This window comes from Malaya genurostris, chromosome 1 (genome assembly GCF_030247185.1).
Source record: "Malaya genurostris strain Urasoe2022 chromosome 1, Malgen_1.1, whole genome shotgun sequence".
Classification (NCBI taxonomy): domain Eukaryota; kingdom Metazoa; phylum Arthropoda; class Insecta; order Diptera; family Culicidae; genus Malaya; species Malaya genurostris.
The window spans coordinates 64,389,060-64,402,419 of record NC_080570.1 but is presented as its reverse complement, the minus strand read 5'-3'; the positions used below and the strand labels follow the sequence as shown (position 1 = coordinate 64,402,419).

The 13,360-nt window shown below is 37.1% G+C and overlaps 1 protein-coding gene across 5 annotated transcripts in view; it reads left to right on the top strand.

The window, feature by feature from the left end:
* The window catches only part of LOC131440292 (alpha-1,6-mannosyl-glycoprotein 2-beta-N-acetylglucosaminyltransferase), a 231,764-nt gene that overhangs the window by 13,619 nt on the left and 204,785 nt on the right, over positions 1–13,360 (top strand). Inside the window, exons 1-2 of one of the 5 annotated variants that reach the window (XM_058611427.1) lie at positions 1,808–1,920; positions 1,991–2,559. The exons of 1 other annotated variant lie outside the window; for it this stretch is intronic. The gene's annotated coding sequence lies outside the window, so the exon portion shown is untranslated. Of the gene's footprint in view, positions 1–1,807; positions 2,560–13,360 lie in introns of those variants that run through there. 3 more of the 5 variants (XM_058611425.1, XM_058611428.1, XM_058611429.1) reach the window with 3 other exon arrangements.

Here is a 13,360-nt window from a genome sequence, read left to right as displayed (position 1 = left end):
TGTATGACAAAGCAATGCTTGGGAGCAACGTGAAACACGATTTTTTATACTGTTACATGCAATTGTTTCTAAGTACCAAAAAGACTGTGTACAGCATCCTTTTTCATGACAATTTGCCTCGGACCGATTTTAGCACGGTTCGTTTTTGGCAACAAAATCTTTCGAATATGACATACGTAAACCAGATTATATCAGCATTTTCGAGTTGAAAGTAATTCCATAATTATACTGATTTAAACTACTTACAGCAATTAATGCTGGAAGAACAAAACTTCCATATACCATACGACTCAGTTCGTCGAGATCAGCAAATGCGTGCGTGACAAATAATTTCACTCAATTTTCTCGGAGATGGCTAAACCGTTTTCTACAAACTCAGATTCATATGAAAAGTAATATACTCCTAAACGAGGTTCCTGCATTACGTTTGGATCCGACTTCCGATTGCGGAACTACAGGATGATATGTGAAACGAAATTAAAATAATGCAATTCATTTTTCTCGTAGATGGCTGAACTGATCTAAGTTTCAAATTAAATCTAAGAATCATCTATGATTCAAATGAGAGGTCTTAAAATCCTATAAAACATCTTACTTTTTAGTCAGGTCCGACTTCTGGTTTAGGAGATACAGGGTGATTAGTATAAAAATGTCCATTTCAAATAAATTAATCAGGTTTATCGGGTTAACAGATTTGGATAGTCGATTACCAAATAAATTTATTTCAGTTTAAGCGGTATTCGATTTTGGATTCGGAATTTACCCCCAAATTATAATTCGCACTAAAATTTCTCAAAGATGTCTACACACTGCTCAGGTGAATTTAACTGAATTCGGCTACACCGATTTTAGAATTCCGGTTCCAGTGTCGAATCGTTTCTCAAAGCTCAATCATTTTCTCAAAAAAAGTCCAAATCGAACTTCAAAAACAAAAATTCAAATTAAAGGACTTAAGGTCCCATACAAAATTGGTGAATTTTATCCGATTCTGGAATTACAGATGATGAATTTTTAAAATTCATACCGATATAGAAGATGTAAATTGTTTGGCGTAATAATTTATGGCCATTCGAATCATTTTGGGTTATGCTAGTTCCTGAATAAATAATGACGAAAAACTTTAAAGTGAAACTTACTTCGACCTCGAATGTTCAATCGATTGTCACACGTTAAGATTGAAATTCGATACAATTTGCAGTTTCCACATAACAGGGTAATGAGTGATTAAAATCTCAATTTGCCGTTTAAAACGACGATAATTAAAGTAATGTAATGAAAACTAAAACACCCAAGAATAACCATAAAAAATAATAATAAAAAAGGTGGATTAATCACGTTTTTGAATAAAATTCCTGTTCTTTTTTTATCATAAGGTATTATACGAAACATTTGAATTTTTTTGAACAATAACTCTAAAAAAATCGCAACTTTTCACAATCATATCAGGGAGCAATATTTCTCTGCAACAGTGTTTCTTTGCTTTTCTAAATTTATCACAAACTATTTTTGGTCATTTCATCAATCTTTGAAGTTTAACTGTGAAAGAATTAAATGCAAAAATATCTTGATTTGTTTATATTCTAGTATGGAATAAACTATTTCCAATCTTGCCGAATCTTACCGCGATACAACAAACTGTACAGCGCGGGTGCTGACTGTAGTCCGTTATCCATTCCGCATTTACACCCGCATCGAAGCATAGCCCGCTCAGGGGCCAGTGGGGTCGGGTCGTGGAGATGTTCTGGGGGTGTTCGTTTCGTGGTATCTGTCTGCTCTCGGGCACTGCTCACCAGTCGTTGTTTTTGACTCAACAAACGATGCTGATGCTGTTGGTGGTCTGTGCGACGCATTTAGTATGAGTACGGCGGTGAACTAACTCGGACGTTTCGGTAAAAAGGTTCAAGCAGCAGTCATCGACAGGTACCTCGGACAGTGCACAGCAGACAGCTGGGTGGAGTAACTTCTATATCTCGATTATCACTATTCACAGGTAGTCACGGAACGCAATAGCATGACTACTTGGGCATTCGGGTAGTTTGTCCAACATTAGATCGATAGAGTAGTTGTACGACGTGATTCGCTTGAAATTATAGCCCATCGCCATCAAGAGCATGTGTTATTGATCGGCTTGTGCAAAATGGAAAGATATAAGTTTACGTGTGGTTGAAAGAGCAATTTGCGTGTTGTGATTGAAAATTAATAATTCAACAGGTGTATTGCGCGTAACGCAATGTAAGAAAAAGGTTAATTTGAAGAATTTTAGCTGCAAAAGCGCAGCCCGGTGGCAAAGGAAGTGGTTTTGTTCTAGCAAATCTGTGTAGTAAAGACACAACCCAAGCTCAGCTGCCGCAAACATAAACCATAGCAATAACATAACGAAGTGCACACTAATCGCCGGCACTACGGCGTTTTTTCTTCTATTTGTTGTTATGCTCCTTTGCCGGCGGCACATCGACTAACCTCAAGTTCATAAGTATTTCGCTCACCAGCTCCAACAGAAACGATTTTTATTGCTGCCACCGACAAATCGATATCAATTAAACGGCTGGTTAAATCAAGGTTAGTGGTTTCTTTTGTGTTCACTTCTAAGAAACAAATATCTATATTGATACAGATTGCATTTTCTAGCGTGAAGAATGTATGAGCCTCATATTTCGAAATGCGCTTCATGCTTAATTATTCTTAAATTTTTGACAATTGAAATTAACCAATAATGTATACTTTGAACAATCAACATCATGTACCAAGAGAAGCACGCCTATTTGACATTTGTGTTAAATTTTCAGTTTTCATTGTCAAATTTTTGCTAACCTGTCTGCAAAGCTTGTTGGATACTTTTCATTTTCAGTATGTCTAGTCCTGATTACCCATTCTATTTTGAGCATATCGATTAATTCACATAACATTGTTGCTAGAGCTATTCGATATTGATTTGTAGTTTCCATTGTTACAGAAAAGGGGAAGGTAATTCTCTAGATTTGAAATTGAAATTTTTCTAGACTAAAGGGATTGAGTCAGGCGCGTATACAGGGGGGTGTTTTAGGGGTTCAAACCCCCTCCGAAACTCAAAAAAGTATGATATTATGTAAACTCTTTTTTTCAAATAAGTAAAAAATAAAATGAATAATTTTCAACAAACGACTCCACAATAAAAAAATTTCAAATAATTATATAAAAAGTTCCATTTGTATGGAAATTGATCAACATGTTCTGAAACACCCCCCGAAATTTTTTTCTGGGTACGCGTCTGGATTAAGTCCTTTGTATGCTTAGTTTTGAATCGATCGTATTCCAATATTTAGCTCCACACAACGAATTCTCGAATTTATCTTGTTGGTAAACAATTGCTTTAACTCTGGAAGTTTGTCCTATCATGAACATTTGGGTTTTTTTTGTTACTGAGTAAACACTTTGTGAAAAAAGCTCATAGTTGTTTTTCCATTTCCATAACATTCCATGTTTGGATGGGTTGAAATTGAACTGCCATTGGCACCTAGCAGTTTAATTTAAACCGCTTAGCAGTGTACATAAGTAACCCTTTCAGTACAAGTTGTCAAATCTTGTCAGCTTCATAGAATAGGAAATCAGGTAAATTATAGCTCCATACGTTTCTGTTCACAAATTTTCTTACACAGTATGACCTTTCGTTTACCTTTCATCAGTATTTGCGACTACACGCTCTTTGAACATAACTCATGGTTTGAGTTGCGATTACTCAAATTCATAAACTGGAACAATATTTCAAAATTTGAGTATGGATTTGAGTAAAATAAACTCGTTGCCATGAGTTCTCTCGCATTTGTTCATACATTAGAGTAAGCGTTGAGTTTTTAAACATTTGAGTGAAAAAAAAACTTCTTGCAGTTCAGTGAGTTTTCATTTTCGGAATATTCTCATCGAAATGAAGAATACAAGAATACGTCTTTTTCTATTGCCGTTTCTAGATCCGGTTTTGAAAACATGAATCAACGCCAATCATAGATGTTTTGTGGTTTTAATTATGCTTAGTGAAAAGCGCAACATAAGGATATCAAAATAATTCAATTTTTACTCCAAACCGTTCAAAAAGAAACGGTTTTGAATCACTATTTTGATCATTCAAAAGAAAGAAGAATAACTTTGAATATGAATATTAATGAGGTGGATTAAGCACGTTTTACCTTTTTTTATTTATATAAAAACTAGGTAAATAATTCGTTCAAACTTTAGTAAAATTTTCCGAGGCCCGGAGGGCCGAATGTTATATACCAATCGATTCACTTCGACGAACTGAGCAAATGTCCCCATGTGTGTATGAGTGTGTGTGTATGTGTGTTGTCAACAAAGAGGTCGAGATCTCAGAGATGGCAGTACGATTTTGATCAAACTAGTCGCAAATGAAAGGTCTTCCCGTCACCCTGAACGTTATTGAATGGGTTTGAGATCGGATGTTTACTTTTTGAGTTAAAGACTGTCCCAGAAAGTATGGACGCACTTTGATTTCGCTGTAAATAATTCACAAGTGTTAGATATTCAAATTTTATTCGATATTCTGATAATATTAGACTACAACAACAGAATATTATTCTCAACATTTGCTACTTAGCCATTGTAGACTAGCTGGCGCACCTTCTTGCGAACGTTCCTCATTAAATTTCGTACAGACTTCTTGGCGACAAGTTTTGACACTTTTTTCCAATTTTTTTCGAACTGTTGAATGGCTTCGGATGTTTCCTAAGATGTGCCTTCGTTAATGCCCGAAATTCCTCAATTGGTCGAAGTTGTGGGCAATTTGGTGGATTCATGTCTTTTGGGACGAAAGTGACATTTTTTGGTAGTATACAATTCTACCGTTGATTTCGAGTAGTGGCAAGAAGCAAAATCTTACCGCAACTACAAATTGCTTGCCAGATCATAGCTTTCTTACCAAATTTTTCGACTTTATAATGGTTTAACACTTGCCCCCTCTAGCACCGTGTAATATTGTGGCCCCGGCAAGAATTTGTAATCGAGTTTCATGTAGGTTTCGTCGTCCATGATTATGCAGTTTAAATTTCCAGCAAAAATCGTATTGTACAGCTTTCGAACCCTCGGCCTGATCGATGCTTCTTGTTTCGGACTACGTTTTGGTTGTTTCTGCTTCTTATACATTTGACTTCGAAGTGCCCACTTTGTTGGCCACATCTCGAACTAAAACCTCCTTCTTTGGTTCGAACGCCTTCAGTATACGTTTATCCAACTGAGGGTTAGTAGGACCTTTTTTTCGACCCGTTTTCGGTTTATCCTCAAAGGTGTTATCCTCACTGAACTTCCTGATTGCATTTCGCACGTCTTTTTCACTTATTCCTTCCATTTTTGCTATCTTTCTCAGTGACAGTCCGCGTTCTGTGCACCATTTGTACACAATTTTTCGACGTTGTTCTGCTGAAAGTCCACGCATTTTGAAACAAACTATTGAAAACGAATAAACAACTGCACAAGTGGTTAGAGAAGAGTGTAAACAACAGGACGCAGCCATAAAAATTGACAGATTCTGAACCATTGCGAAATGGCAGCGGTTTTTGGTTGAGTCCATACTTTCTGGAACAGTCTTTATGCGAATTTTTATGTCAAAATATCTGTCACAATTGACCTTGAAAACAGAATATGTTTTTAGACTTAGATTTCGCTTGGTAATAGCTTTCCAACAAGCCATAGATTGCTAAAATCCGTCAATTTTTAACGGAGATATCGATATTTTGGTGTAAGCGACTTTTCGCCTTATTCTAGTAGTAGGAGTAATGATAAATAATAAATAAATAAATAAATAAATAAATAAATAAATAAATAAATAATGAATGATAAAGCGATGTTTCGGTGCAAAGTGAAACACGATTTTCAATACTGTTTTATGAGATTGTTTCTTAGCACCTGAAAGACTATGCGCAGCATTCTTTTTCATGTCGTTCCGATTTTAGCACTCGAACCTCGAACTGGCTGAACCGATTTCGTCCATCTAACATTCAAATAAAAACTGCTTGTTTTCGAATCATATCCGACTTCCTGTTCAGGAGATACAGGTTAATTAGTGTAAAAATTGCACGTAAATTTATCGGGTTCACAGATTTTGATAGGCGACGACCAAATAAATTTATTTGGTATTCGGTTTTCGATCCCGGAAGGTGCCAAAAAAAATTATGTGGAACGCAGTACGATTTCTCTAAAATGGCTGATTTTCAAAAGTTTCGAATCTAATGATCAATTAGGCGAATTTAACTGATTTCGACTACAGCGATTTCCGAATTCCGTGTCCGAAAGTATCGAGAATAGAGAAGCTAAAAGAAGGCCAAAACGAATTCAATAAACAAAAATTTAATTCAATATTAACTTATGGTTCCATACAAAATTTGTGAATTTTATCCGACTCCGACTTCCAATTTTGAACGTACAGGGTGATGAGTTTTCATAATTCAAACCGTCATAGAAAATGACGATACCAAAAACTCTTCAAAGTTGGACTCAAAACTGTTTCAATTGCATTTTGGGGTTAGCCAAATTTGTGCTAGGGCACATAACCGTTTTTATTATTTTTACGTTCCGTCTTTGACTCATCAGTGCAGAGCAGTTCAAATTGAACTGCTTAGTGCTAAACTCAGCAGTTCAATTTGAACCGCTAAGCAGACGTAAAATTTCTGCTACTTACAGAACACTTTGAACGTTTTGAAACGGAGTGAAATGTCTCTTCTGACGTGCCGAACGAAAACGTGTTTTCGACTATTTCTGACCGATGTAGGATGTAGGTAGGGGTTAGCCAAATTTTGTGCTATGGCACATAACCGTTTTTATTATTTTTACGTTACGGCTTTGACTCATCAGTGCAGGGCAGTTCAATTTTCAATTTATTCGTCATACTAATTCATGGACATACGATTTTGATTCATGCTGGTCTCTGAATACCTTTTCTGGAAGTACCATAAGTAATTACCAAAATTATAAAGACGAACTCACTGCTACATCTCATGGAATGCTTAATCGATTGTCACACGTTTAGATTGAAATGAATAGTTGTAAGCTTTCATATACAATTTCTATCTTTTATTCGTCTTACAGTTCAAAAAGTTTAATTACAATTAATTAATTTCATGAAAACTAAACACAACGAAGAATATTAACACAAAAACCACATGCTGATGGATAAAGAAGGTATACTTATACTATACGTTTTTTGCATACAATACAATATGAAACGTTCATGTAAAAATGGAGCTTTCCACTTACATGCTTATAATTTTTCGAAATATTAGTATTTTCGAAATCCCCCACGTGGTATACTAGTTTATGATATATGCTTTAAAAAAGAACTTTGGTTCTTATTCCTGATTTAAATTTGAAGATAGAGCCGGTTCGCCCGTTTTAGACCCCTCGGAAAACTAGCCGCAGCAACTTGGTCATGAAGAGGCTATTTTCTATCGGAGTTATGTAACAATAATTTTTTTTGTACGTTGAAGTACACTTGATTAAACACTGAAAAATAAATTTCGATAGCTTTCACTATATTGCCGGAAAACGTTGAAATTGTATATTTTTTGACGCGCATGGTGACCTTACTCCTTAAGTAAATATAGAAGAAAATCATTCGAAAATACATTTAACTACATAGGACAATTGTTATATTGTTGTTACTATGAAATAATGATGAACCAATATTATGATAACCTCATTGAATATGATATCAGAAGTAATTATACTTGAATGGTGAAATTGTGGTTAAAATTTAATTAGCTGGCTAGACGGCACAGCGAACAAATTTAAAAAAAAAACTCTTCACATAATAGGTGTTATCTTCAAGTAATATAAGTAATTAAAGACACCATTGGATTGGGGTCACCAGCAATCAACCACTCTGGCTGTGCAAATTACGAAACGTCAGCCACGAGTCGGAATTTAACTTATTAGGTGTACAACTTTGCTTCCGCCGTTTTTTTCCAAAATTTAAAGCTTAATTGCGAAAAAGTGCTTACAGATGTATTATTCAAAGTATTTTCGGATCCCGGCTCGAAAAAAGGAATCCTTTTTTGACGCTATCCATGAAGCAATCCATTTTTTCAACTATTCGAAGGATTGAAAATGTTGATCTGCCAGGCCGTGTGCCATCGAACGGAATAGGTGGAAGTCAGAAGGAGCGACATCTGGGGAATACGGCGGGTGGGGCAAGACTTCTCATTTCAGCGTTTCCAGGTAATTTTTGACCACTTTTGCGACGTGAGGACGAGCATTGTCGTGTTGGAGGATGAATTTTCCATGTCGCTTTTGATACTGTGGCCGCTTTTCTTTTAGCGCGCGACTAAGGCGCATCAGTTGCGTTCGGTAGCGATTTCTGTGATGGTTTCACCCGGTTTTAAAAGCTCGTAGTAAATTGTTATTCATCTTTGAAGGTTTTTTCTCTTCCACCATCATGTTTGTCTTCGACATCGAAATCACCATTTTTAAAACGTTGAAATCACTCCCGACACGTTCTTTTACTCAGAGCAGCATCACCGCAAGTTTCTGAGAGAATTCGATGCGCTTCAGCTGCATTCTTTTGCGAATTGTAACAGAACAGTAAAACTTCCCGCAAATGGCGAGAATTGGGCACATAAACAGAGATTTTCGAGCGAGAATAATACGAAAACAAGAATAACTGTCACTGAAACGGCGATGACAATTCGTTAGGCACTGTACACACTTACTTTAAAGGCATTATCATCTATGTATTTTAACCAGCCTCAGCCGGTACAGCCACCTATCGGAAAACGGCGGAAGCAAAGTTGTACAACGTGTACAACAAACTTCGGTTACAAACCGGAGTAGAGGACGTAAAAGTTGCAAGCCAATGTGATGAATCGTCGGAGCAACCTGAGTTCCGGAATCTCCGAAAGCACTTTAAGTTTCAGAGTTCAACGATCTATGAGAAAATCGAGTGCCCTTTTTCATTTTAAGGTCATTTTACCCCGTAGCTCCGGAATCAGGGATTGGATCTGGAAAAAATTTAAAAATAAAATCGTGTCAGTTGGTTCAGTAGTTTTGTTATAATCATGTGAACGGGTGGTTTCGTGAAAATGCGCTCCAAAATTTAGGCGCGACGTGGTATGGAATCAGAACAAATTGGCTCAAATGGCATGTTCCTATTGATATTTCAGTCAAATATCAAGGGGAACGTGCCATTTGAGCCAATTTGTTTTGAAGTTCATTTTTAAGACTTTGAAGTTCGTTTTTAAGACTTTGAAATTACTTTAAGTTCGACTTTAAACAATTTGTAATACATCTATCGATTAAAGCCATTGAAAAATTGGATTTTCATACATCCATTCCTATCTATTTCAGGAGATCGTAAACTGTTGTGATCTCAAAAATGATGATCCCTAAAAAACCGATAATGTGAGAAGTCTTGAGTTGAACGAATAGGAAAAAGTCGCAGGGAGCCAAATCAGGTGGATTTGGTGGTTCCTGAAAGATATTCGTTTTGTTTGTAGCCAAATTGTCACAGATAACGATGGCATTGTGTGATGGTGCGTCATCGTGTTGCAAGATTTTTTTTTCGGCGAATTGATTCACGCAAACGTTTCATAACGCCCAAATAATACTCCTTGTTGACGGTCTGGCCTTGTGGAAGGTACTTATGATGCACAACACCCTTGTAATCAATGAAAGCATCGCCTTCTTTTTTGACTGAAAACGACGTGATTTTTTCGGTCGCGGCTCATTCGGTGTACGCCATTCACTCGCTTGATGTCTAGATTTCGTGTCATACTCGTAAATCCAAGTCTCGCCTCCAGTAATAATCCGTTGGATGAATGTTAGGTCAGATTCGACCTTGAAAATCATGTCTGCAAGCTCGTTGTAGCAAATTCAATTCCACTTTGAAATTTGTACAAAATCGAGGACACGCACAATCGCAGATATCTATTTATAAAAATGGATGTAAGTTTGTATGTTTGTAACGCCATAACTTTGGAACTACTAAACGGATTGCCACCAAACTTGGCACAGGTACTTCTTGAATTTCTGAGATGGTTTAAGGAGTATTATTATAGGGGAGGGAGCGTATCAAGTGTCATAAAAAGGGGGGGGGGGGATTTTGTTCATGGAAAAATTCATATAACTTGACAAAAATCGCTACGTTTTATGGACCATAGAAACATTTTGCATACCTTAGATATGATTATACGGAGGGTGCATGTAGCAAGTGCCTTTAAAAGGGAGGGTGTAATGTTTAAAACGGCATAACTCCGAAACTACTGAACGGAGTGTCACCAAACTTGGCACAGGTACTTCTTGCTTTCAGAGAGGGTTTGAGGAGTATTTTTATTGGGGAGGGAGCGTAGCAAGTGTCATAAACAAGTAGGGGTCATGGAAAAATTCATATAACTTGACAAGAATCGATACGTTTAGAGACCATAGAAACATTTTCCATATATTAGATACGATTATATGGGGGATGGATGTAGCAAGTCCCTTTAAAAAGGGGGGTGTAATGTTCGTAATGGCAAAACTGCGCAATCACTGAACGGATTGCTATCAAACTTGGCACATGTACTTCTTGCTTTTCAGAGATGGTCATAAGCGTATTTTTATGGGAGGAGGGAGCGTAGCAAGTGTCAATAACATTGGGGAGTCATGAAAAATTCATAGAATTTGACGAGAATTGATACTTTTTTTAAGACCATAGAGACATTTTGCATACCTTAGATATGACTATATGGAGGGTGAATGTAACCAGTGCCTTTAATAAGGGAGGATGGAGGGGTCATATTTGTAACGGCATAACTCTGAAACTACTGAACGGATTGCTATCAAACTAGCCACAGATACTTCTTGCTGGACATTTTCAGGGGGGAGAGTGTGTAGCAAATGCCTTTAACATGGAAGAGGGCAATGATCATTTTTGTATAATATAAAGAGAATCGATAATTTTTGATGACCATCCATACTTTTCGAAAAACTCAAATATGGTCTTAAGGGTATTTGAGGGGAGTTGATATAATGAGGTCTCTAAAAAAGAAGGTTTAATGTGAAGTCGATTGAATTTTCAAAAAAAAAACGATACAGTATAGATATTAAACAGATATCAGTTGATCCTAAGAGCATTTTTAAGGAGGGAGACAGGGGGTGGTTAACTCCGAAACAACTCAATAGATTACCACACCTCACACCTAACTTGGCTCAAGCTATTATTACTGCTGCTATGTTGCTATAAGGATATTTAAAGGAGGGGGGTGTAGTGAACGATTGCTAACAGAGATGTCTATCTCCTCTGTGTGACGAAGAGCAAGCAAAATTTCTCCCCTCGCACTGACAACTTCAACGAGAGCTCTTCTCTTTCACATTTATACACCACTGTTGTGTAAAGTGTGCACGCATCATGAGTGCGTTTGTTTATTTCCTTTTACCTCTTCCACTGAATCGCACCAAAGTGCTAGAGCATTAGCTAATAAATTCTCTGAGGTGGATGCAGATACTTTCACAGAGGTGTACACGCCGGTGAGCACTCTGCTGTATGGTTTTCGTAGATGAAGCGTGGACACGCAAAATCAGCAAAATAAAACAATTTATCGCAAAATTTTCGGTTTTCCTTGCAAATTTTTCATAGCAAGGCCAGATCTACTCTCTATTAATTGAAGTTCACAGAAGTGTTCGCTCACCATCATGCGCCAGTGGTCACTTGGGTGTATTTAGACGAGAGCGCGTGTGAGCGATTCATGCGAAGAGAATGTGTTTCACTCGCGCCAGCTGCTTTAACCACAAGCACACACTCAAATGCTGTCTATTCGACACTGAGAAGAAGTGGGCTTTCCTCTTTGTGCGGTGCTTCGTTTTTGTCATCCTCGGTGTGGCAAAAATCTGACTCTAGCGTGTATCACTCTGGTGACCTGCCATCTCTGATTGCTAACAGGGAGAATTGGAGGCAAAATGTTTCGAATTTTTCAAAAATAGACATTTAATTATTCCCAAACTTGGTACAGGTACTTTTTGCAATTCAGAGGTTGTGAAGATATTTTTTTTTATTTTGCTCCACGAGTTTAGATATTCATTGCAAAGATGATCAAAAGAAGGAAATTTGTAGAAAGAACCTCTAAGAAGGGGTGTTTATTGTTATTTTTTCTTATTTGTCGAAGAGCGAGAGGGGGAGGGGACGGCTTGGCTGATCTAGACGGCAAGGAGGGGGTTTTGAACACCAATTTTTATCAGCCATTTTTGGTAAAACTAGAGAGGGAATTTCAAGGTCGTGCTAGAAAGTATTTGTATTGTTAATTTGAATGCAACGCAAAATGTACGAAAGGTGTGAATCGATACTTTATGACGAGCTCAGATACTTTCTACACTACTTAGAGGTGATTATAAGAAAACTCATGGAGGAGAATTGTACTAAGTTCACTGAAAAGGGAAGATCAGTATAAAATTTATTAGACGAGAAATGATGCTTCTTGACAAATACAGATACTATTTTTGTATCAAAGGAGATTATTATGTTATTTCAGGAGATAGGGAGTGTAGCAAGTGGCCCAAACATGCGAAATGTAAGGTAAAATTGATCGGATTTCACCAAAAATATATAAACTGACCCGATTTGACGAGAATGCTGTCAAATTGCTGTGATCTGAGATGGGACAGTGCCCGTACGTAATCTGAACATGTACGGAGTATTGTTCAATCGGGTTGCGGGATTTAGCTACATTCAGAGTATTTCGATAGGCAGGACAATTTTTAGAATCGTTTTGCGGCCTTGCCTTCACGGAACATTTCCGAGCAACGTCGGGTAATTCAGCTAGTACTCAATAAAGCGTAACTTTTACAAATGTCCAGGTATCAAGCTGAAAATTTTATAGAATATCAATGACAGATGTGGCAACCTCAAAAAAACTAATCAGGTGACTGAGAGCGCCACATGGTGGTGATTCCGGGAACTTTTTGATTAAGGTAGTATGAAAAGCTGCTGTTTGGAAATATTTTTGCATAAGTTTGATTAAAAGAGGACTGCTCTTTTATTTTAATTATTTTGTTTGTCATTTAATAAACTACAACGGAAACGGAAACATTGTGATAATTTTTGTTTTGATATTTTCGCTAGCTGATAGTGGTTTTTGAAATTTGAAAAAACGAAAAACAAAACCATAAAAGTCACTGATTCCTATTTACTCAAAACTTATTATCTGAGATTGAAAATTTGGTGAAATACCTTTGTTAGTGTGTGTCCGCGGGGAAGGCAATTTCCTGGCCGGTAGAGAACAAACAGCTGGCAAAGTTAATTAACATGGATCGGGAAACTATACCTGTGCAACGAAAACACCAGGATATTTCGTCCCGGCCCAGATGCAGAAGCAATTTGTACCATCCATTGCCCCGCTCTAGAATTTTTCTGGTG